The sequence below is a fragment of the Lycium ferocissimum genome, unplaced genomic scaffold (genome assembly GCF_029784015.1).
Source record: "Lycium ferocissimum isolate CSIRO_LF1 unplaced genomic scaffold, AGI_CSIRO_Lferr_CH_V1 ctg10346, whole genome shotgun sequence".
Classification (NCBI taxonomy): Eukaryota; Viridiplantae; Streptophyta; class Magnoliopsida; order Solanales; family Solanaceae; genus Lycium; species Lycium ferocissimum.
Genome location: NW_026713277.1, coordinates 2,767 through 29,115, shown reverse-complemented (window position 1 = coordinate 29,115; position 26,349 = coordinate 2,767). Strand labels below are relative to the sequence as shown.

The following is a 26,349-nucleotide window of genomic DNA, read 5'->3' as shown; positions in this document are numbered from 1 at the left end:
TTTTCTCTCTAAAGCAGGCTTTTTTTTTTGTAGGTTGAAATGAATTGTGATGGCTGATTTCTTGGTCATTATTTGGTTCAACTTTGATGCCTACAATTTGGTCACATGCTCACTTATGGCATGATTCATTCCATTAACTACACTTTAAATTTTCTAATTTGTTTTCTGCTAACTTTTGACCAACCTCACCTTCTTGTTTCTCCTTTCTTCTTTCTTTTCAATTGTTTACAAGACAATTGTATGTGTGATAATGATTCATACACCACCCTTTGTCCATTTAATTATGCCAAGATGAATGACAATATTTAATGTGAAATGATCCTCACGCATGTTGTCCTCCAAAACAATGTATACTTTCATAAAGTAGTAGATGCTTAAATATTCAAATGCATGCCTCACATGGATGCCTTATTTTCAGTCACTTGGCTGAATTCCCATACTCCTTTCTTTCAATTTGGTTATCCAATATAATGTAAGTGTAGTGGATGAATCACATTTAAATGTATATTTGTATGTCTCTCGTAGTAGTCTTATTTAAGATGACTTTTTGAGTCATCTTTTGGACATGTCATGTTAATGTTCATATTGGCTCATTATTGCCACTAATTTTAACTTAACACCACGATTAAGTAGTTCCTAATTTCCATTAATGCTTCTATACCAAACAAAATTTGTAGATAAATTGTGACTTCAAACGAAATCAGAAGTTAAAGTCTCTACTTTGTATCTTGAGATAGTCTTAATACTCAGCCCGACTTGAATCATCCATATCTCCTTACCCCGATATCATTTTGACGAGCTATTTGTTGCGTTGCAAACTAGACTCGATGAACTTAATTTTAGGCTTTTGAAACACCTTAAAACTCCTCATACTAGGAGATATGCCTCCTACAATATAGGCTAAAATAGGGTCCGAATTTCTTGAAATTAGTTCCGATTCATTTCGTTTAACTTCTAATCCTCTTCAACCTCATGTAACCTGTTATACATACATATACACAGTCATTTACCTCCATAACAATTCATATACATGTCTCGAAGGTTAAAATAGAATCACAATAACCATAAGTGAACTCACAAAGCTTGACGAAACTCCGATCGAAAAAGTATATTCCTATCTTTTGTCCATCTTCTATATCATTACTAATAATCTCAAATACTTTAAAAGGTCACTCACATTACCTCATATACATACTCATAACGCGATTTCAAATCCTTTGGGTTACCCGAGGTCACCTATCGAATACTTAAGAACAACCATATTTATAACGATATTCTTACTAACTCGAATTAACTTTCCTTGAACATGCCTCATTCTTTTTCTTGTTTTAATACAAGTAGCACGGATTATTATGGAGTGTGACATTCTCCCCTCCTTTAGAACATTCGTCCTCGCATGTCAAATGAGGACTAAAACTCGTCGATTAAATAACCGAATCACCCGTTATCGCAGACTATAAGAAACAGATTTGACCACGAAAAGGGTGTTTTAGGAATATTATGCCTAAAAGTGCTAAACGACCAAATGAGTGCCGTTACGTTAGGCGTGAAGTTTAAAAAAAAAAGAAAAAAAAGATCTTTGGAAACTTGTGATGTAAAACAAGTTATAGATATTTGTGTGAATTTAAATCATTTCATTAAAGGTAAAAGGAAAAATTTCAAGTTAAATAATTTCTAAATATAAAAATATATCGTTTTTTTTTGAACAGTTAAAAAAAAGGTGCCATACACGTTTTGTGTTTGGGCGATTTTCATCATCTAGTTACTTTTCTTTTCTCTCATATAGAGAAACGCAAACTTGGGGCCGCGGGTCGTCGGGGTAAATTGGTAACTTCATGTAGTTTTCACCTTTCGACGGACGACACTTAGTTTTAACGAGTGTTGTTCCTTTCGACCCTTTCGACACGTTATTTCGGAGGTTTTAATACATTTTGGAGCTTCGCTCGGACCTCTTTCACTTTTCTCTTAATTGCCTTTCAGTTTTGTATCGGTTTCCCTCGGTTTATGTACGTTATGGGTAAGTTTTCCCTTTGTTTATTCGGCCTTTCTTGTTATCAATGATATTAAGGTTTGAGCACATGTATTAATTTTCGATTTTCATGAAAGACTTAACTTCCTTTTCCCTAAAATTTTAGGTTAATTGGTCATATATTGTTAAGATTACTGTTTTTGTGGTGTTTTATTTTTGCTCTTTCCAAGTTTTAATCTTAAACTTCATCTGTTCCAACTCTTTCGGGGTGAGTAACAATGGATTTTAGTTTGTTTGTTATAGTTGGGACAATATTCTATATATTTCTCAACAAAACTGAAATTACAAGTAACTGGATAGGAATAGGAAAACAGAAATATAAATATATTGATAGATGGATGGATATTCCACTGTCAACACCTGAAAGAAAGAATTGAGAAGGAAGAAGGACGAAGAAGATAGGAAGAGATTTAGGAAGAAGGAGTGAGAGAAATCGCGAGAGAAGAGAGAGAATACCGATTTTACGGCCTTGGGCGTTGTTCTTGTATAACTTGGTGGTTATGCTCCTCCAGGGATTGATCTCCACCGTTCCTTCTGGTTAATGAAGCTTAAATCTAGGCCCTCCACGTGTTCTAATATCATATATCATATATATAATCATAAAAGCAGGCAAAGGCCTGGTGACATGGCGCTCTAAAAACCCAGCAAACCTAATTATCTATTTTCTCTTTTTTAATTTTCTTTGAAGTATTTCCTTCTGTTTCCCCCATCGCAACTAAACCAAACGATTTCCATCGAAAAGGCACCTTTCTGGCAAAAAAGAAAGAAGCAGAATCTAAGCGTCTCTTTCATCTCTTCCTCCATTACAACGGCTTCCTCTCATCTGCTTCTTCCTCTCCTTTCTCTCACTTATCACAACAAAATACCATCTTTCTTACGGTCCCTCAAGGTAAATCTGCTCTTTCATATCCTTAGTTTTTGAACTTCTCATTCATGTCTGATTGGCGTTTCATATTTTAATGTGTTCTAAACTATCAGATTTCTTCCTTATTTTAAGTTAATTGTACCCAACAAATTTGCGTGTTGCCCGGCTGGTGAGATTTAATTAATCTTGATTGTGATCAGTAAAGAAAAGGTTGATGAATGCGGGCAATGCCCTTCATGAATCAAAAGTGTTTATAGGGAATTATCACCGTCCGCCTCTGAAGGGACATCTTAACACAAAAACATATTAAACAAAGAAACCTAAGGAAAGCTTATTTCTTTATCAATGACCACGTCAGGTACGCAATTCAGCTTCATTTTTCTTAGTGTTACTGATCTTCTTAATTTTCCCTGATTGGATTATGACAGAAAGTTTGAATCTTTATGTTAGAAGGTAAGATTTGAGATCAATTGGTCTATTTTCAATTTAATTAATGTGAACATTCTATTTTCATTTACATATGGAGATTATTAGTTTTTGTTCCAAATCTTTGAAGATTTCCAAGAGACGTTTTCGAATTTGAGGTTTGCAATTTTGTATTCTTTGATTTGGTGATTGGTGAAGAAATTATCATTTGAGTAGAACTTTGTTGGGTTAATTTTTTGAAAAGTGCCTCTCAAATTGATTCAAATTCGAGAAATCTGCTGAAAGAACAGTTTTCCTTGATTCGAGAAATCTTCAATGAATATCCTTACATTGCTATGGATACGGAGTTGTTAACTCCTTCTTAAATGACTAATCATACTCTACTTTCACGTCCCTGCAAGTCTAATCATCCCTTCTAACTTCCCTATTTCCAAAGGAAGAAAAAAAAGGTCTTAAGCTCTCTATCGAGAGCCGTCCATTCTCCAACTCTAAAATTCAGTCATGTCGTAATTTTTTGTGTGGTATGATGTTGTCAAGTTGTTGTTTCATTTCTTGTATTGATGTTCCTGATTTAGTTCACATTCTTTTTTTTAACAAAGATGGATCTACGTGATAAGCTTGCAGTTCAAAAGGTTTTTTAATCTAACAAGTATGCTCTACCTGTTTGTTGCAAGGCTAATGCTACACAAATGCCGAATTATCATCTACAATCTTCCTCTGTTTTGATTAGTCATCCGTTGTTACTCCTACCCATGTTGTTTATACATAAAGCAGTAAGCTGAATACTTGATAAACATTGTCATGCATTATATACTATTGACCAAAAAATATGCTCTGGCTAGCATTTCCTATGAATTATGTAGTTTATTGTCAGTTCTGGTGGCATTTTCTGCCAAGCAAAATTGGAAGTAGTTATCAAGTGTAACACTATTTTGTGGATAGTGTAATAAAATACCCATAAAACATGAGGATCACCGTATCATTTTCTTTTTTGTTAGAGTGTCAGTGTTTGAGTTATTTGAGCAGTTCATTGGTATTCGTAGTTCATAAGTCTTCAAATCTCTTGGTTGACAATTTTAACAAGGGTAAAGTAGACTGCCTTTATTACCTCATTGCAACACTACAGATTTTCCATTTGGAATATTTTCTTGCATGTAAGAAATTAATAGTGAAGAGGAACTACATCTACAAATGGTTCCCAACTTAATTGTGGGAAAAAAGAATACGAGATGCTTATTTTAACTGATCATGAAGCTGTAGAAATCTAAAGGTCACGTTACTTAAGCTTGAAAACGTAAAAATTAACGAGCAGATAATTAGATCTTCAATGTTCCTATCCTATCGTTGCTCATGGGAGTTCGAAAAGGGTGATGAAGACCCTCTACTCCTTTGTACAAATTGTCAAGAATATTAACAACTATGATATTGCTGCAAATGCATGTTTCACTTCAGTTCTTTTTTTCCTTCTGAACGACTAGCTTCTTGTATTTTATATTTGCAATATACCCTTTGTCGTCATATAATAGCATTTGATATGGCAACTAATTTTTCTGAAAAATCTGTTTTCAATTTTTTGGTTCTTCATCATGTAAGAATGAGAAAGTTAATGACTACTTCATGATTCTTTCTCATATTTTGGGCATTTTGGAGTACTAAGATTTTGAAAAGACATTGGAGAATTGATCACCACCGGTTCAGTGTATACAATCTATCCATTTTCTAATTACCTGTATTCTGCTTATGATATTTAGTTTATTCTCTTTTCTACTTTTCCGTTGATTTTTTATTGACATGTTATGAAATTCAGAAATGTACAACTGGTAGAGACAAGTTCAGAACAATTATAAAGAAATATATTTGAATATTTCAATACATCGGTGGATTGACATTTGCTTATCGAGGGGCGATAGACCTAAACCTTTGTAAGCTTTTGTTGTGTTTGTTATTTGACTGTTTGATTTGTTCCTTTTTAAGTGGGTTTGTTGTACAGAAAATTGTAAATGAAGACAAAGAGGATAATAAGAAAGGAACCAACAATGCAGACAACACTATGAAGAAGAGGGGAAAGAAGGTTTTTGACTTGCCTGGTCATAAGAGAGACCCTCCTGAGGAAGTATGTTCCTTTATCTTATCGTTGTGATTCTGGTGAATACATTAGGCAACGACATTTTTCCCAGGTTCGGAATCTGATGGTACTATTATATTCCGGATTTTCCAGAGACCTCTTAAGAATTTTACATGAATCGTTGTATCAGCAAGTGCCACAAAGTGAACTAGCAGCTACCACGGGATTTCGGATAAGTTCCGCATTATTGCATCTTCTTTCAGTTACTGATTGTATCATCTTTGGAATTCTTTTTGTCAACTCTAATGAAGACATAAAGATTACATGAACATTACAATGACCTAACACTACAAGTATGCTCATTTGAGTATCATTTTTTCCCAAATGAATGTTAAATTATGATAATTAACATTATTTTATTGGTGTGACATATATCTTTAATAAATGGCACATCAAGGTACCAATATTAATAGTTAATAATTCATTAAAACAACCTTTTGCTCAATTAACTGATCATCTATATATTTTTTCTTACATATTCAAGAAAGATACCGGGGTGCGATTCAAGCACTTATTTCGATTAATGAAGTTCTTGAGATGAGTATTATATAGTTGATTCTAAATTTTATCAACACAAAATAAAATAAAAATGCGCAATTACTTTAGAAGGAGCGCGCAATCAACTTTGAGATGGTAATTATATCAATGAAAAATTAACAACGTTTACCTTGGAGAACATAGAGAGAAATTATCAAAGATTACTACTTCCGCTTTTTCCTTGACATATGTCACCATGCTATCTTTTCTATACTCTACTTTATGAAGCATTCTGACTCAATTAATTAACGTTCGGATTATCAATTTTTTTTCCCAAAACCTACTTTTTTGTTTTTATCTATAATAATCAGATATTTAGAAAAGCTCATTTCGTAAATTCAATGAGATTGTTTAGACCGCGCGAAGTGCGGGAATATTTACTAGTTAACTACTAATTATCGTCTTATTAAGATAGGAAGGTGTTTGATCCTTTAGACTACAACGCACCAAAGTTGACTAATGCACCAATATATAGCAAATCCACGAGAACGTGCTCCAAACATGTGTAAAAACATATTTGCCAAACAGGGTTAAGCTTTGTGTCCGATGGATGATTTCCCGCATGAAAAGAACCATTTGTGGTGGAGAAACTTCATTGATAAAACCCGATAGCATTCTAGCATTACAACCTAATTTTTTGAAGAAACGTAGTAAGTTTAAGGCTGTTTGGTCATAGCCTAATGAAAGGAGCAAGTTTGACAGTTTCTGGTGCATATTGGATCATCAGAGTTTGATGCTATTTTTTTTGTCTAACCTTTTCATAGAAATCTTGAGAAATAGAAAATAGAATTGCTTAACATCTTGGTGAGACTTTGGATGTGCCAAAAGACAAGCATTATGACAAACTTGAACAGTCACATAATTTTTTTATTGATAAGGTAAATATGTGTATTAGCAATTGAGGCCATCTTACAATGCAAAAGAAGATGATCTAAACTTTTGCCTGCGCTCTTACACATAAAGCAACAGCTAACATTTAATCCTTCTCTTTCTCAGATTTTTCGCTGCTAAGATCGTACCCCTAGCCGCTAACCATACAAAAAAGCAATCACTTAGAATTAATGGCAAATTATTCTTTCCTTACCTTATAAAATGAACTTAGAAGATGAGCATTACCATGATTTGGATCTACCATTTGGCATATTCCTTTTCTAGGATCACCTGAGTATCAACCCATCCTCAAATTACTCGAAGTTCCGGATTATGATGACAAATATAGCTCCTGCCATGTCATAATTTTGACTTTTCAGAGGATTTTACAATTTATGTATTTAGAAGAAGTGCGTTTGACCAATGTCTAATTGAACCTTTGGACAAAATAAATACTATAGAAAAGTATTAAAACTATTAAAAAACACTGATAATCTTCCTTGACTAACACCATAGGTAAAGTAGTTATGTGTCGCTAATATCGTTGTATAGACACATTGGGTCAGATAATGTAATTTGATGGTTTAATGGGGTAAAATTCACAAATAACCACTTCTCAAACCTTGTAATTGAAAAATAGCTATTGTCAAGAGTTACAAATTACATAAGTAAAACTCCAAAGTAATGTCTTATCATAATGGCTGTTTTATAAAGATAGGGCGAAAAATTGTCCACTGACACAATTTCTTCAGTTTTATGGTTGGGCCTTGCCAGTCCCATATTTCAACGAACCTCCTTTCCTGCTTTAGTGTTCTGCTATACATTTGTATGTGTTAAGCATAGTGGCATGCTCTGTAGCCGGAGTAAGAAAGATTCAAGGAGCGCAGGGCGTATATAATAAGTTGGGCTCTATCCTTCCCGCCCACCTCATTAATATCTCTAGCATCTTACATCGCCTAGTGATCTTAATTAGAGTTGAAATTTTAGTACATATAGCATACTCAAGTGTTGGCAAAGACTCTTGTTTATGTACATTTGATTTAATAAGAAGGATGTATTCAAGCCAAAAGAAATAGACAAAAAGGGCACTGCTGGATGAGTCCACACACCATTTTTTCAGGCCCTACTCAGGTGTTATGAAAAACAAGAAAGAAAATCAATTATTGGCTGAAGGAAAGCTAAATCAAAACTAAATTTCTAAGTACCAAAAAAGGATCATCTCAAATTAATGAGCTGATAGAGACATAACTGGTAAAGAAAATCAGCAAAATGTGTGGAACCTTCCCTTATTCTTCCAAATCAGAACCACAAAATACGTATGCAGCTAATTAGGTCGTATCAGTTGGCATGCACCTTGATATTGAGGTGCTCATAGATATTTTGAACTAATTTTTGTAAAAGAAAAAAAAAAAAACTCTATTATGCCCAAATATCATTGGAAAGTTTAGAAAAGAAATCAAGAAAGAATACTATATAGACATATAACTGTTGTTGGATTTAAATCCATATCAAAATTGAATTATGTCCTAAATTCAAATCATATTAACTCAAACAAATACCAAGTCTAATATAGTTGGATTAATTGTTAATATAAATTTAATTTCATTGAGGCAGTCCATCTAATAGACTTGTAAATGATGAGCCCACGTATTAGTCCAAAATGTCATTTTATAGCAGCTCAAATTTGACATGTGTCAAATGACATGGTGTGCCAAGTTAAATGAAAGAACCAATAGAATCTTGACACATGCTAAATTATGCAACGTGCTTAGTCAAATTGTAGGCCAATCAAAACTATAAATGGAAGTTTTTTGTGAGAACTGTCTTCACTCTCCCGCCAACTCCATACATCCGATGAGTAGTTTGGTGTGTCTAGTCCATTCAACAACTCAATCAAATTGTGAAATTCTTCCATCTCCCAATCCTGCAAGTTCCTTGTAAATTTTAAGTCCCAGTGGATAACACCCTTATGAGACCTACAAATGTGCTGAATTGTCATCTCTCTTCGACATGAAACGCGATATACATCAGGGAAGGCTTCCTTCAATTCGATATCCCTGCACCACTTATGAGCCCAAAAACTAATCCTTCTTCCATCCCAAACTTAAAAGAAATATGTCTGCAAAATTCTTCCACCCCTTCATGATGCTCCTCCACAAACCACACCCAAACGGAGCAATGTTTCTAGTCCTCCATCCACCCTTTCATCCCCATTTCTTTTGTGATTTAAAGGTACCATGTACTGATTAACTTTTGTTGCTTGCATACTTTGTGACAAAGTGGATTGAGTTTCACTTCAACAAACAGTATATTCATAGGGCAACTTTCATAAGTAGGGTAAATCATTTAAAATACCAACTGATGATGCATATGGTAATTGCGTGTCTGGTTAAAATCTTAATTTTGGTATGCTTAAATTGGAACCTTACAATACAAATTAAATGCTTGAAAGTTGAAGTCAATGGTTGGATCACACCCGCATTTTCATTCGGGTATATATGTACGCGTGTGAAAATTAAAAAAAAAAAATGTGTGCCTGTGTGTGTGAAAATGAAAATGAATATACTATCCGCTGATTCGATCTGGGGAAGTTGAATTGAATAAAAGACTACGTGAAGAACATGCTAGTACGTGACTGCTGACTTAGTTTAGCTTGGGTGGTTAAATGACTAACCCACCTAACTTAAAGTTTCATTTCCAAATTGAAACAATTGCTCCTGTTATATGCCCGTTCTATCCTTATTCAGTAACTATACCCTCCCTGTTGATGTCATGAATTTGAACGTGTTTCCTTTTTTAGTTTTTGCCTTTTAATATTCATAGTTGTACGTAAATGATTATATTTCATGAATATAGGTAAAAGTTGCATAGCAAGAATGGCGGAAGAGTTATGGGGGTACGTGCTGATTTTACTTATTGAAAAATACATTTCATTGTGCTTTTTCACACCATAACCTTTTAAAACTAACTTTTAACGGGCAGGGAATCAACTGTTCAAATTATGAATATCAATTTAGAAGGATCAGGACTCCCGACTCCCGACTGTTGATCCAAACTCATTGTCCCTTTTGGGATACGTGCAGTTTTGCAAGATGGTCATTTTCAGATTTCTCAAAGTGAAGTTGGAGCCTGTTAATTATGGTAATATTTCCCACATTGTTGCCCTCTTAAAGTAATAGCTATTACTTTAACTCTTATTTTGTTGTATTCCTCTCTCTATTATTATTTGTTTGTGTAAAAGGAACTTTAGCTATTTTGGACAATTAAGCTATGCTATATTTTGTGTAAGTGTGGATGGCATTTTTTTTTTTTTTTTGGTTGAAGAAAGTAGATGAATGGAACTGATTGAAGAAAGAAGACAAACGGGGAGGGCTAGGATGGAAGAAGACGAGCTAGCTTGTATGTGTGTGTGGGGAGGGGGTTTCTCCTTTTGTTTAGTCGCCCAAAAATCCTTTTTTATTTTAAAAAAAATTACGCCAAAGGCCACGTGTCATCCTTCCATTTGTTCAATATCCATGCCATACGCGAGTGAAGCTCACACATTTTGTTTGTTTTGTCGATTGTCGGTAAGTGTTTAATTGACACACATTAGCTGAAGTTTGTAGTGTTAAATTGGCACACATTACCTGAAGTTGTGTTAAACTGGGAAAGGTCTCAGTTAAAGTGTCTAAATGAAAATTGGTGGTTACTTTAAGGGTCTGTCTATGTATTTGGCCATTTAGGAAGGTCGAAGTAACAAATTCATTGTTTACTTCATCCAAAATATTAATCCCTCCGTTTCAATTTGTATGTCTTATTTTCCTTTTTAGTTCATTTAAAAAGAACACCTCTTTTCTAATTTGGCAACTCTTTAATTTCAGCATTTCACATGGCATGTTTATGACCATGAGATTAAAATATACATATCTTTAGTTAAAAATCACAATATTCAAAAGTCTTCTTTACTTACTTAAATTGCGTGTCTAGAAACTAAGACAAATAAATTGAAACGGATGACGTGCTATTATATCCAACATTGAACGAATTCAAAACTTCCATAAGCTTCTATGTGCAGTGTCCTATGAGTGATGCTTTGTCAATTTCAATATACCCAAGAAACATTTGACTTGCTTTTAATTAAAGAATCAATCTCCACTTTTTATCTTAATGCTCCATCCCATTGTCGTGGGATTTTTGACTTTTTGTTTGACAAATTACAACTTACAGTGCTTTGTCATTTGTCAAACCCATCTTCCAAAAGAGAGTGTCTTTATTTGTTTGGTCTCCTCTAATTGGCATTAGATTGCAATAAGGAAGATAAAGATTCTTGCTAATCGAATTGAAAATTTAATGATGTTCCTAAGCAAGGGAAATATATTTAAAGGGAGTCAATGTGTCATCAAGTTGAGAAATAGTTGGAAGAATCATTGATAAGCAACTTGTAGACTGCAATACCAAAAAATGGGATAGTAAGATGGTTATTGTTACACCCCGCACTTTCAGAGCATGAGCATGCCACGTACATCACCGTAGTAATGGAGTATCGGAGACTTCCCATAATGTTTTGGAAGGTACAAGCCATGGGAAGTACGTAACAATGGAGTAAAGGATGAATTACGATCTCGTAAGTCGTAACCGAGAAGGACAATCTTGAAACAGAAGAACATGATCATCATCAAGTATGATTAGTGATAAATATCATGTATGGAGAGTTTCCGAAGATTTCGAGATCAAGCAAATTAAAGAAAAATAAGTTTGACGAAAATTTGAGAAATGTTGACAGGATTTTGGGCAGATTTTTAGTCAACTTTGGAGGGGCGTATCTCCTAGTATGTTAGGAGTTTTAAGGTGTTTCGAAAGCCTAAAATGAAGTTCGTCAAGTCTAGTTTTCAATGCAATAAACCACTCATCGATATGACGTCGGAGTAGAGAATTATGGACGTTACAAGTTCGGCTGACAAAGCAGAAACGCGTGCTACGATGCGCTACGAGAACCGACTTCCTACGCATCGCTCTTTGCTACGGTGACCCCCGAATTTGACCCTATATAAATGGTAATAACCCCTTTTTTTTCATCAGACTTTTGCCTAGAAAATTCCGAAAAAATCGAAGAGGGAGTGAGAGAATCAAAAAGAGAGCAATTTTCAAGTTACGGAGTATTAATCGAGGTCCGGACAACGTATAGTCGCGCTTATAGTATCGTTTTGCGGTGGATTTTGGCTTGGACTCAAGATGTATATTGGATATATTATTGTTCTAACAAGGAAAAGGTATGAATCTCTCCTTATTGGTATTAATTTCGGCTTCTTTACAGAAATAAAGTTATTAAATAGTCGTGTCACAAGTTGGTTAGTTGAGAAATTTAGAAAAAATCATGTGGGATGTTTTAGGAAATATATTAGTATGGATAATGGTGTTGATGATGTTGGTATTGTTTTTGTTGATTGGTTGTTGATATTATGATTTCGGGCTAGGCATATAAACAGGGGGAAATGGCCCGAATTTATCTAAAAGGATTTTAATTAAAGGTTTGAGACAAGTGCATGATGACGAGCCTAACAATTGTATGAATGGTTTTATATGTAGATTGCCAGTTAGGAAGTAAGTTGGAAGTCAAGAAATTATCTTCCAGGTATGTTAAGGCTCGTCCCTTTCTTTCAAAGGCATGATTTCTATGGTACGATTTCCGAAATGTTTCCATAACTTTCTTTGTTTTTAAACGTTAGAAGTGTATGACTCCAAGGCATGATTCCTTTCCCGGTAATCCATAAATGTTTTCCAAAATGCTGTATTTTCCAAACCAGAGATTTATGATTCTATGAGCTCTTATGATAACAAATGGACATGTTTTTACGATGATAATGATGATGTCAAAGATGAGAATATTTTCTATGATGAACATGATGATAATGATCTTAATTCTAGAAATTCCAAAGCTTATGATTTTAATGCTATTATGAGATTATTGAGCTTATTTCATGATTGTCTCGATTTTATTCATTGTTGTTGATCTCACCTTATAATAATTGTTCCTTCAAGGTGGGATAAACGATAATGATTGATCCATAATATAATCGGAGGCTACCGACCTTACGTCACTCCGATATAGTTAAGGCTTTGATTGGGCTCTCATGCATGCTTTATATATATGTATGTATTTTCTCACACCGAGCCGCGCTATAGTCGGCCGGGTACGGTACCTATTGTGCAACCAGCGATCAACAGGTATTACACACCGAGTCCCGAAAGGGCCGAGTACGTTACACACCGAGTCCTGAAAGGGCTGGGTACGTTACACACTGAGTCCCGAAAAAGGCCGGGTACGTTACACACCAAGTCCTGAAAAGGCCGGGTACGTTATGATGATGATATTATATATATGTATGTAAGAAAAAGTTTTTTTTTTAAAAGGCGAGTTGCATTTTAATTTCCGGATGTACGTTATCTCTCTTATTCTATGTTACCTTCCATATCTATATTATGTTGTTATTCATGCCTTACATACTCGGTACATTATTCGTACTTCGTCCCTTCTTATAGACGTCGCGTTTCATGCCACGCGGATGTATACGGATGAGTAGAGATATTAGTAGAAAACGTTCCAAATTTGGATTAGCGAGCTCCATTTCCTTCGGAGTGTTGCCGAGTCGGAGTATCTATGTTATGGTATCTTGATTTATGTTAGAGACTTTGCAGACATCACGTATATAACATGTCGATTTGTAAGCGGCTCCGTAAGATGTATCGTTATGCATTATGTTACAAATTTCACATGATTACGTACTTTACTTGATTTGAGAAAGACGAAAAACATATTTTTGAAAAGCTTTCATTATGCACTCATTTCATGATTTAAGAGTCCAGTAAGATTATGAGTATAACGAGAACCAGCGGGTTCACTCGGCCCCAACTTGTATACAACTATCTCCATAGCTTCGACATCTATAATATGTCAAGATTAGGCTGTATCTATATGCGGCAATACTTTTTAACTTGACTTAAATGTATAAATAATCCCATAATCCTTTCGATACTTTAATACCTTTGAATTTGTCATAATAACCTTCTCTTCGTATAACTCACCTTCCTCAAGGCCATTCTTCAGGCCATGCCAAATCCATAACTCTTCTAAAGCAACACATCCCACTTATTGTCTATTTACGATATTTTCTTTTTCACGTTTTTTCCTGTTAGATGTACCTAACCAAATGACCTGATTTTGAAAAAAATTCTGGCAGAGTCTCCTTTATAATTCTTACTATCCAAAGCCTGCATGCAGCAAATACCAACAATGCCTTACAGGGCATATATATATATATACACAACATATCCCAGCCACCCAGGGCTCCCAATTTCGGATAAAAGAACAAAGATATCAAAACTTACCTCATATATCACACCTCGAGATGTACCGATCCTTTAGCTCATCGGGAATACCTTCTTGTTTACCTTCCCTTTTCATTCTTGACTTTTACATCTCAATCATATAGGAAATATTCTTACCTTGCCCGACATACATCCTTCGTACCATTGCTTACCTTTGTACTGATTCATTCAATTGTCCAGTTCACAAACTTATGACTGAACTTATCATCAAGAGATACATTTAATCAATTCCTCTACTTGTACTTACACCGACTTACCTCTATATCAACCTATCCATTATATATATATATATATATATATATATATATATATATATATATATATATATATATTATTCGATAACGTAGCCTCAACGAAGTGACTTACCTCTCGTGACTTCCCATATCATCACTCACTTTCTCCCGTCGAAACTATAGCTTTGAAATCACGGGTTAGTATAAGGAATCTCATTTCCTATGACTTGGCTCTATCGCACGATCTTAGATGTGAAAGAAGAGTGACCACCCTAGATGCCCCGTAGCCTCCTATTTATAAATGTGGCGCGCTTCACACCATAAACAGGACTCTACTGGACACGACTTTGCAGACAACCCCTAGGACGAGCCTAACAATAGTATGAATGGTTTTATATGTAGATTGCGAGTCAGGAAGTAAGTTGGAAGTCGAGAAATTATCTTCCAGGTATGTTAAGGCTCGTCCCTTTCTTTCAAAGACATGATTTCTATGGTACGATTTCAGAAATGTTTCCATAACTTTCTTTGTTTTTAAACGTTAGAAGTGTATGAATCCAAGGCATGATTCCTTTCCCGGTAATCCATAAATGTTTTCCAAAATGCTGTATTTTCCAAACTAGAGATTTATGATTCTATGAGCTCTTATGATAACAGCGATGAACATGTTTTTACGATGATAATGATGATGTCAAAGATGAGAATATTTTCTATGATGAACATGATGATAATGATCTTAATTCTAGAAATTCCAAAGCTTATGATTTTAATGCTATTATGAGATTATTGAGCTTATTTCATGATTGTCTCGATTTTATTCATTGTTGTTGATCTCACCTTATAATAATTATTCCTTCAAGCTGGGATAAACGATAATGATTGATCCATAATATAATCGGAGGCTACCGACCTTACGTCACTCCAATATAGTTGAGGCTTTGATTGGGCTCTTATGCATGCTTTATATATATGTATATATTTTCTCACACCGAGCCGCGCTATAGTCGGCCGGGTACGGCACCTATTGTGCAACCACTGATCAGTTGGTATTACACACCGAGTCCCGAAAGGGCCGGGTACGTTACACACCGAGTCCCGAAAGGGCCGGGTACGTTACACACCGAGTCCCGAGAGGGCTGGGTACGTTACACACCGAGTCCCGAAAAAGGCCGGGTACGTTACACACCAAGTCCTGAAAAGGCCGGGTACGTTATGATGATGATATTATATATATGTATGTAAGAAAAAGTTTTTTTTTTAAAAAGCTGAGCATGCATGACATCCGCCTTATGAGGCCTCCAGATGTACAGGTTATCTCTCTTATTCTATGTTACCTTCCATATCTATATTATGTTGTTATTCATGCCTTACATACTCAGTACATTATTCGTACTGACGTCCCTTTTGTGGACGCCGCGTTTCATGCCACGCGGTGTATACGATGAGTAGAGGATATTAGTAGAAGACGTTCCGAGCCGGATTGGCGAGCTCCATTTCCTTCCGGAGTGTTGCCGAGTCGAGTATCTATATTATGGTATCTTGATTTATGTTAGAGACTTTGCCGACGAGTCACGTATATAACATGTCAGTCTTGTAAGCGGCTCTGTAAGCCGATGTATCATTATGCATTATGTTACAAATTTCACATGATTACAGACTTTACTTGATTTGAGAAAGACGAAAAGCATGTTTTTGAAAAGCTTTCATTATGCACTCATTTCATGATTTAAGAGTCCAGTAAGATTATGAGTATAATGAGAAGGGTTCCCTAAGTAAGGGTCGGGTGCCCATCATGCCCTATCAAAAGTTGGGGTGTGACAGTTATGATGGTTATTATGTATTATCATATCTATGAAATACTTCTTCATTTTCTATGTTTTTTTTTTTTTTTTAAAATTAGAAGGAATGTGCCGAGAAACTCAAAATTAATTGTAAATTGAAATAAAAATTTGCAAACTTGGAAAGGGGTTTTAACGCATGCCTTGTGTCAACAAGGAAATAATGAAGTTTGTATAATTAGAAAGGTCAAATAACAAAACTAGGAAATAATGTTGTTTGTGAAACTTAGTTGTAGTGACAAATTAATCCAGCATGGAGTATAATTATGGATCGGAAAATTTTCCAATCCGATCTTTGTACCATTAGGCTTGTAAAAATAGATAGATTATGAGTTCAAAAAAGAAAGGATATCTCTCTCTCTCTCTCTCTTTTTTTTTTTTTGAGACCGAGAGAAAGGATATCTTAATTGATTGCGACATCGCAGGATTACCTTTGTAACATTTATTATATACTTCCCTTTATTGTTGAAGTAGATCTATTTTTGTTTGATTTTCTCTTGTTGTCGGGTATTATGTAAATACTCTCAAGTTGGTTGTTCTTTCACCTTTTTCAAAGTGAAAAGTATAAGTGAGAACTAGAAGACTTCTTAATCAGTTGATGTTCTTTTAGCATTCAGTTCGAAAGATCGAAAAGGAAATATATATGAACTACATAACCAAAAAGCAAAAGAAAGGTTCTCTCCTCTAGAAGCCTGGGATAGTAGGATTGTTGATGGGTACATGTACGTTAATAGGTTTTTACCGTATTTTATCCTTTGCTTCCTCTTTTGGTTTCAACATATTTTAGGTAGCTGTTATGTACTTCGTTTGTGTATATATGTGTGTGCATGTTTGTATGTTCATTTTAATTTGTAGTGTTGTTTTTCATCAGATCACAACACATGGCCTTCTATATCCGTGGGGGGGAGTAACTTCCTTACCATTGAAGATTTGAGACAAACAATATACAACATAGAAAACTTGCGGGGCATTCCTCCTGTTCGTGATGTGGTTGCTATTGAGAGACATATAAAGGATATAGAGAGTGCATGTATTTGGGGACTGAAACTTTTGCAACCGGAGCAAAGAATTTGGTAAATGAGAGCTAAGGATTGTTGTCTTGACAAGGAACCCGAAGTTGAGGTACGCTAATCCTTAACTAGAACAAATAATAGACATCTAGCAAGAGCTTGTGGTGTGCTAGTCTTCACTTCTGCAATTAATTAATTCTGTTAAGGATTCCAAATTTTTGTTAGCAGAAGATGAGAACTGCTTGCAAATACTTGAGTGATGCTTTAGATGATAAAGGCCATTTGTTAACCAACTGGTAAGTTTTTATCCTCAAGAACATTCTCATTTAATAAAGTAAATTAAAAGTTCTCTTCTAAATTTTATCATGTTTTTCACTTGAGGTTAAAACTACTTTTTTTTTTTTTTGAGAAGGTAACATATTGTATATATTTATATAAAAAGATCTTTTAGACATGAATTTGGTATCCATTTGTGAGGTTAAACTTCATGTAATTGTGTTTTTCTCTCAATGTAGGTATACAAAATGTCACTGCCCGTCATATCTTGACTGTAAGCTTTTCGGAGTTGCGGTGATCATTGATAACTGTTTTGTAAGTAGTTAATTTAACCCTTTTTTGTAGGTAACTTTTTCCATTAATCACCTGAATCAGATTTACAAAGCAAGTTAACTATCCACATCTAACTTTATAATTATTAAGTGACAACTAGCCTGGGGCAATATGTTGTATGATTTTAGCAGCTTTAGGTTTGTTCACCCTTGTCTCCAGTGGCCCTGCCAATTGCATATGCCTGGTTTTGAGATAATTCTTCAGTTCCTTCTGTTTATACCACTTATTAGCCCCCCTCACATTCCAAAGTACCCAATTCATTGAGAAGTAGATGGCACATTCTCACCTATTTGCAAAGCATCAACAACATTCCTCATGGGGGTGGCTCTCAGCTGTGGAAACTCCTCCACGCTCAGCCTGGTTTCCATTACTTCCGCTTTTCCCTTGATAGTTGCAGCTGCATCTTGTTGCTCATGACCAGAGCTCCCCCTGTGCTTGTTGTATCTCTACTGATGTAGCTTTCCCACTACCATCTTGTGTAGAGTTCACCACTGGTGTACTACTGATTCTCTGTGGACTGATGATCACCTCAGTTGTTGCAGATACTGTACTAGTGGTTGCATTGTTCCCCCCATTCCCCTTGGCAAGGGGAGCTGGTACTGTTGCCCCTACATGCACGAGACCTTTGGATTGCCATTGCTGTACAACAATCTGTGGTCTTCTTCTTCTTCTTCTCTTTGGCTTTCAAATAGAGGTGTCATCGCCCTTCACAGTGCTCTCCCGAGCCGGAGTCGAAGCTCCAGATCCTTTAGCCGATGCGGTTTGCCTCACAGTAGCCAGAGGTGGCGTGTTGCAGCAACATCCCTTTCATTAACCACCGTTTTCTGCTTACTTTCAATCGAACTTCCATATATTGCTATAGTCATTTTCAGGGGCCTTCAGTGACCCCGAGCTTGCCTTTTTCCCATGGTGGTTGCGCGGCGTTGCACGTTATACTAACTTACACTGAGAGAGAGAGAGAGAGAGAGAGAATTTGCTCTTTTGGTTTTCCTACTTTTGCCTTTTTTGGTTAACCTCTTTTTGCTTGGTAGAAATTGATATATCAGTTTTCGTTATGTGTTGGCAGGGGTCCACTGGCAATTCGTATCACGCCGAGGTTCGTGTAGCTTTGAGGGAGCACCTAAATCTACAAGCCTATCTTGAGCGCATTGCCAGCTGATCCTAAACTTGGAGTATAGTCGTGAGTAATTTTATATTGTATTTTATCAATATCTTAGTGGTTAAAGAGTTCTTACTATTGAAACAAAAGGGACTTCGGCCCATATTTTGCTAAAACTTTGTGAAAGATGTGTATTCATTTCTTTAGCTGATTTCTATAATACCTGACGTGTTACATATCTGAAACCGTGAATAAGATGGATGAACATTTGGCTCAAAAATTTGTTTTCAAACTGAACAACTACTTGGGTAGAATTTCTGTAAATTTTTCTTGTGAAAGATTCTTCTTTTATTTTGTCCAAGCTCCAGTTGTGAATATCAAATTGAAGATGCACTAGTTCTGCTTGATTTTTCCACTTAAGTGTGTTTTGTGCATTCTAAATTTGATCAACATGTATTAAATTCTCATGCAGCTCCCAACTATGATTCTCTGATGAGGGAAAATGGTGATTTGTTCACCGATTTGACTAGGAAAGAAAATCTGATTACAAGAAGTAGCACCTCCATTTATCAATATTCCAGCAATGATGGTTCAAATCCGTTAGGCTTGCCTGAGGGTGAGTACGTGCTGAAAGTGTCCTCAATCTTTAAATTGAACCTGGAGGTAAACATTTTTGTTCTTTAATAATCTTGAGCGTTTTTACTTCTTCAATAATCTTGAGTGAAAACATACCTCTGAATATTAATAATTGATCAACAGGCTGATCTTGAAATGCACAAAGCGTTGCTACACAAATGTTTCCTCGGACTAGAAGGGTATGGCCAAGTGGATTCTGGTAATGATACATTAATGTTCATGGTTTACCGCCGAATGAAAAAGGGGGATCTACATGCACTTATCCCAGGTATCTCTTCTATGTCTTTATTTTTCATTTGACTAATTCAAAATGTTTTGTTCTACATTTTATAGGTCTGTATCTGTTAATTCTCATCTACTCCCACCTGCTTCTGAACCGAACATTTAGAACCCGTCAGTTGCAAAAGTGGAAAAAATGGAGAGATCGACCTCAAAAAATTCTTAGTGACCAGTTTTACAGCCCTAAAAACGGTGAAGGGCAAAGATAGCTCTTTTTAGGACCCCTATTTAAAGAATAGTTGAAGTCTACAATTTTTTTAAAGTTGGGGCGCGGAATTAAGAATCGCAGGTCTGAAATTTGCAGACGACTATTAAATTTAAGCCATGCTTGAATTTTCTACGTAATGTTGGACGTGAAGAATAAAACAGAAAAAGAGGGTTTCCTTTGCTTGATTTTCAATTTTTTTTAAGGATTTGGTCTATTCCACGCATTTACTGAGAATAGGAACAAAGTATTTCGAAAAATCAAGTCATCAATGAAAAAGAGAGGGATTTAAACGTTAAATAATTTTTAAAATGGAATATATTCTAAATAGGGATACTACAAGTTGCTACCTGGTGCCATTGCTACTATTAAAAATTCTTCAAGGACTAAAATGTTGTTGCTTTAGATAATTAAGGACAATAGCATGGCTGATATGTATTGGACCAAAATCTGGTTCCTAAGCGATGACCTTCTGGGAAACATCTTCAGATCACAACTTAATCTGGGCACTTTACGTGTTCCATGGACCATAAGTTGTGGAACTATATGGATATATAATATTCTCTGTCCTCCTTTTTAATCTCTTACAATCAACAATTTAGAATGTCAAATGCATATTATTAATAATATCCTACTTTCATAAATAAATAGAAAGGGATAACCTCTAAACTTGTTGGAAAAGTCGTTTATGTACTTAAATTTACATGGATACTGTTACCCCTTTTCTTGTTCGAAGTGAAACCATTACTCCCAAGTGACGATGTGGCAGGAAAATAAAAAGCACTTCCCCAAACATGCGCGAGAAGCCAGACATGAGTCTAAAAGCTGACAAACTAATTAGACACTCAATTAATAACATTTTTGTGTTTTCTTCCTCCTAATTACATTTCAACCAGCATTAATAATAAAAATGAAACCAATTGCTGAGTTAAAGAATACACACAGCGAAGGCTTGTTGCCTTCTTCTACTCAGATTAAGTTAGGTTCATTGTTTTTGATAATTTGACTTCTCATCTTCTCTTGTCAAATCTGACACAAATTAAACATTACACAGCAACTCAAAGACTAGGGGTGCTGAAATGGGGGATAATACCGGGATCTGGGGATCTTGAGAAAGTTTAAACTCTATCTCATGAGCTTCAACATTGATCAAAGCAAGCTATTGTTCGTCGTCAATAGTGGAACAGTATAAAAAGTTTTTGCCTTTTCTCTTCTTTCTTCAATTCTGGCACTCCAAACCCGTCTCGTTGTTGCTCCTTTCATCTAACAAACTAAAACACATATTCAACTCTTCAACCAACACAAATATATTTGGCATGACAAGCATGGACCCATCTTCCCCAGCACACCACCGTAACGTCAACCAGTACTACATAAAAAACCCATCACATGAAATGCGCAAAAACCCCAACTAGCATCTGTGTCAATTTTTGGGACAATCATCGCTGCTTTTAGCTAGCCAAGATTTGATTTGGACGTATCTTCCGGAGCTGCTGAAAGAAATGGAGAGTAATAGCCAATATTGGTTCTAACCTGCAAAAGAAAAATTCTCGAACAGTTCATGCATCTGATTATTATATTTTTGTTATATATAATAGAGGATTGGCACATAATGCATACAATTAGTAGGAGGCATGGCGTTAATAGACCAACATAGTACAAAGAGGTCAAGGATACTTAACCGACATAAAAAAAGACATTTAGGACGTCAATTGGATAAATGTTACCTGTTCTAACATGTATTTTTGCATCTGCTTGATGCCAGAAATGAAACCAATTACTTAAAGTCTCATACATAAATATTTTTTCTTTTCTAACATGTATTTTTAAACTTTGTATAGCATTGGAATGGAGCACAATATTTAAGTTGTTGAGGCAAATCGCGTATGCCTTACATATAGCGCACACCAGTAACAAGATTTTGTGCGATTTGAAACCAGCTAATATTTTGGTTGATGACGTAAGTTTATTTAATCATAAAATAACATATCTTTTGGTAACAAAAACGAATGTACCAGACATGAAGTAAAGTTGATTGAAGTTTACTAACTTTGCAGGATGGTTCTGTGCTTCTATGCGACTTCGGCTCCGCTCAAGAGGCATTTTTGCCTTTTGATGGCAAAGGTCTCACAGGGGCGTACTGTGATCAGTAGGCTTCTGCTAGTTGTAAGAAACAACTACCTTTATACTGCGGAATATAATAATTTGTCATGACAAATTGCTAACACCTTTACAAATTTAGATACTAAGTATCAGAGCGAAGGTTACGACTAAGGGAATGACATGCTGACAACGGCAAGAAGGGCCATAACAGAAAGAGGAATGATGCCAACAAGAGCCAGGAGGTGCCGCCAGAGGTTGTGCCAAATGAAGGGCTTACATCCCAAGAACCATCTACCACTGAGGCGAGCGAGGATGACGTGGAGGTCCTGTCCGAGGACGTCTCGCTCGGTAAAGAGTGGGTTATGAAGGTTAACGTGGGGATGGACGCCATCAACATATTTGGCCAACGTTTGGGCAAGGTGGATGGCACTTTTAGGGTTCTTGAGGGGCATACTCTTGAAGAGATTGAAAGCATCCGAAATGACTTGGAAGGGCACATGCAGGCTGAGATTGAGGTAAAGCAAACCATCACTGCCTTTGAGTGCAGACTCATGGAGACGTTGAGTATTATCGATGCCATGAAGGCAAAGATAGTGGCACTCGAAGAGCAGGTCAATGTTGGCGTGACCGAGGCAGCCAACAATGTTGTTGTGATGAGGGAAGCTAAGATCGAGGCTCCCAAGCCACCAGTGTTTAAAGGGGTTCGTGATGCACAAGAGGTGGAGAACTTTCTTTGGCACTTGGAGAATTATTTCAGGCATGGAAAAGTGAGGGACGATGAGATCAAGATCAACACAGCTATGTTGTACCTAACAGAGACTGCCATGTTATGGTGGAGAAGAAAGGTCGCCGTCTTTGACGAGGTCTATGCACAATCAACACGTGGGATCGGTTCAAGCATGAGTTCAAGCGACGGTTCTTCCCAATAATGTCTTGTATGAGGCAAGGCGCAAACTTAGAGAGTTGAAGCGATCGGGGGAGTATTCGCGACTATGTCAAGGAGTTCACCACCCTTATGCTTCAAATTCCCAACCTCACTAGCGATGACTTGTTATTTCACTTCATGGACGGGTTACAGAACTGGGCTAAGCAAGAGTTGCAACGCCGACAAGTCAGTGATATAGACCAAGCCATAGTGGAGGCCGAGTCTTTGATGGATTTCAAGCATGACAAACGCGACAAAGGCAAAGATCATGAGTCAAGGGGTGGCAATGCCAAAGGTGGGGGAGACCGTGGTAAGAACAAGGAGTCTCAACAATACTACTCCAGGACTCAAAATGCCAACAAGTTCGATGGCAAAAAGTCAAATGGTCGTCAGGGCTATGCTGAGAAGAAGGCGCAGATCGAGAAAAAGGGATGCTACATATGTGGAGGACCACACGGCTTCAGAAATTGCCCCGACTTGAAGAGCCTCAATGCAATGGTTCGTGAACGAAAGGAGCAGACGCAAAGAGAGAGTTCAAGCACCGCACAATTAGGTATGATAAGCATATGTGGCGCTGTCAAGGAGCAACCCATCCAACCCGACGAGAATAGAAATCAATACGTGGATCTCACTATAAACAACAAGCTCGCTCGGGCATTGGTGGACACTGGAGCGACTCACAATTTTGTGACCGAGGCTGCAGCGAAGAGACTAGAGTTGAAGCTCGCTCCAATTAACGCCCTCGTCAAGACTGTGAATGCTAAGCCAGAAAATGCTCGTGGTGTAGCTAATGGCGTTAGTGTCAAATTGGGCGACTGGAAAGGTACGACAAATTTTACCGCCACTACTATGGATATCTTTGACATTGTTCTGGGGCAAGAGTTCTTTAGGCATTGCCATGCGATGATCGACCCCTACCTCAAACGTCTCTTGGTCTTGGAGCGAAAGGAGCTTGCATGGTGCCTATAGTGACCATGCCGCATACAAGGGGCCAAACACAACTTTCAGCTAGCGGCTAATCAAAGGTCTTAAGAAAGGAGAGCCGACATTCATGGCAACCATTGCAAGTTTGGAAGAAAACAAGGGCCCCGAGGAGACACTGCCGCCTTGCATAGAGAAGTTGCTCGAGGAAAACAAGGATGTCATGCCCGATGAGTTACCTAAGCGCTTGCCTCCTAGACGTGAGGTGGATCATAAGATTGAGTTGGAGAGGGGCCAAGCCACCCGCATTCGCCTTTTATCGCATGGCACAGCCTGAGTTGGAGGAGCTTAGGAAACAACTAAAGGAGTTACTAGATGCCGGCCACATTCGCCCATCGAAGGCACCCTTTGGTGCACCGGTGTTGTTTCAAAAGAAGAAAGATGGATCATTGCGCCTGTGTATAGACTATCGGGCACTTAATAAGGTCACAGTGAAGAACAAGTACCCGATCCCGCTCATTGCCGACTTATTTGATAGACTTGGACAAGCCAAGTACTTTACCAAGGTGGATCTTCGCAATGCTTACTAGGTTCAGATTACGCTAGGGGACGAACCGAAGACAGCATGTGTGACGAGGTACGTGGCCTTTGAATGGTTGGTGATGCCCTTCGGCTTAACCAACGCACCCGCTACATTTTGCACTCTCATGAATGAAATCTTTCATCCCTACCTAGATCAGTTCGTGGCAGTCTACTTGGATGATATAGTCATTTACAGCAACACCTTGGGGGAGCATGTGGAACACTTACGAAAGGTTTTCCAAGTCTTGCGAGAGAACGAGCTATACATCAAGAGGGAAAAGTGCGAGTTTGCACAATCAAAGGTGCACTTCTTGGGCCATGTCATTAGCAATGGCGAGCTACGCATGGATGAGGCTAAGGTACGGGCTATTCAAGAGTGGGAGGCACCTACGAAGGTAACCGAGTTAAGATCCTTCCTTGGCCTTGTTAACTACTACTGGCGTTTTATCAATGGCTATTCGAAGGCGGCAGACCCTTTGACCGAGTTGTTAAAGAAGAACAAATCATGGCGATGGATGGAGCAACGCCAAAAGGCGTTTGAAGACCTTAAGGCGGCCGTGACGGAGGAGCCAGTTCTAGTGCTGCCCGACTTTAGCAAAATGTTCGAGGTGCATACAGATGCTTTTGAATTTGCCATTGGGGGTGTCCTGATGCAAGATAGGCATCCTATAGCGTTCGAGAGCCGCAAGATGAACGATACGGAGCGGCGTTACACGGTGCAAGAGAAGGAGATGACTGCCATTGTGCATTGTCTTCGTACATGGAGGCATTATTTGTTGGGGTCAAAGTTCGTGGTCAAGACTGACAATGTGGCCACTAGCTACTTTCAGACACAGAAGAAGCTCACACCAAAACAGGCTAGGTGGCAAGATTTCTTGGCTGAGTTCGACTATGTGTTAGAGTATAAGTCGGCAGGGCTGTCTCAACAAAATTGGGGGCCTCAGGCCAAACTTCATAGAGAGGCCCTAATTTTTTTCCTTAAAAAAAGAAAGATCATCATATATATTTTTATTTAAAGTTTACTTTTCTAGCTTTTTTAGTTGCAAACTCATTAATTACTGTTTTATAATCTATTTGTTCTAACAATTCTTTTTCAATTGATAATATAGCTAATCCATTCAATCTCTCTTGAGACATTGTTGATCTTAGATAAGATTTTATCAATTTTAGCTTTGAAAAACTTCTTTCGGCTGAGGCAACGATTCACGAACCGATAACATTATTCTATAAGCAATATATGTATTTGGAAAAGAATCAAGTCTTTTTATTTGATTGAGTATTTCGATTAGATCATTATCTTCTACTTGTATTATTTCTCTTAACACTTTTAATTCAAAAAATAAATCTAAACCATCAATATCAGAATAACTATTATGTGTTAAAGAAAGTTCAAGGTTAAGACAATACTCTTTCAAACTCTCATCATCTAGTGATCTCAATTTTTTACCACTAAATAGAAAACCAAAAATATTTTCATATGCTTCAAATTGTTGAAATCTATTTTGAAGTGACAAAATGGCTTGGTCTACTATATATAAGAAGTAATCAACTCTAAAAGATTCTTCAAGTGACTTTGTGACTTCGTTATCAACATTTTCATCAAATTATTTCTTTCTAAATATTACGCGTTTCTTACGAAATTCAGGTTCTATATTCATCTCAGATGCAATTTCCTTAGCAGAAATCATAGCAATT

General features: G+C 36.8%; 1 long non-coding RNA gene across 1 annotated transcript; it reads left to right on the top strand.

The window, feature by feature from the left end:
* The first annotated feature begins 9,703 nt into the window (after positions 1-9,703).
* LOC132041475 (uncharacterized) lies at positions 9,704-22,334 on the top strand. Its single transcript, XR_009411054.1, has 10 exons — positions 9,704-9,748; positions 9,835-9,993; positions 17,157-17,407; positions 17,524-17,591; positions 17,811-17,886; positions 18,971-19,084; positions 19,476-19,666; positions 19,763-19,907; positions 21,965-22,083; positions 22,181-22,334. It is a non-coding gene; the product is annotated as an uncharacterized LOC132041475 (long non-coding RNA).
* Positions 22,335-26,349: the final 4,015 nt, after the last annotated feature.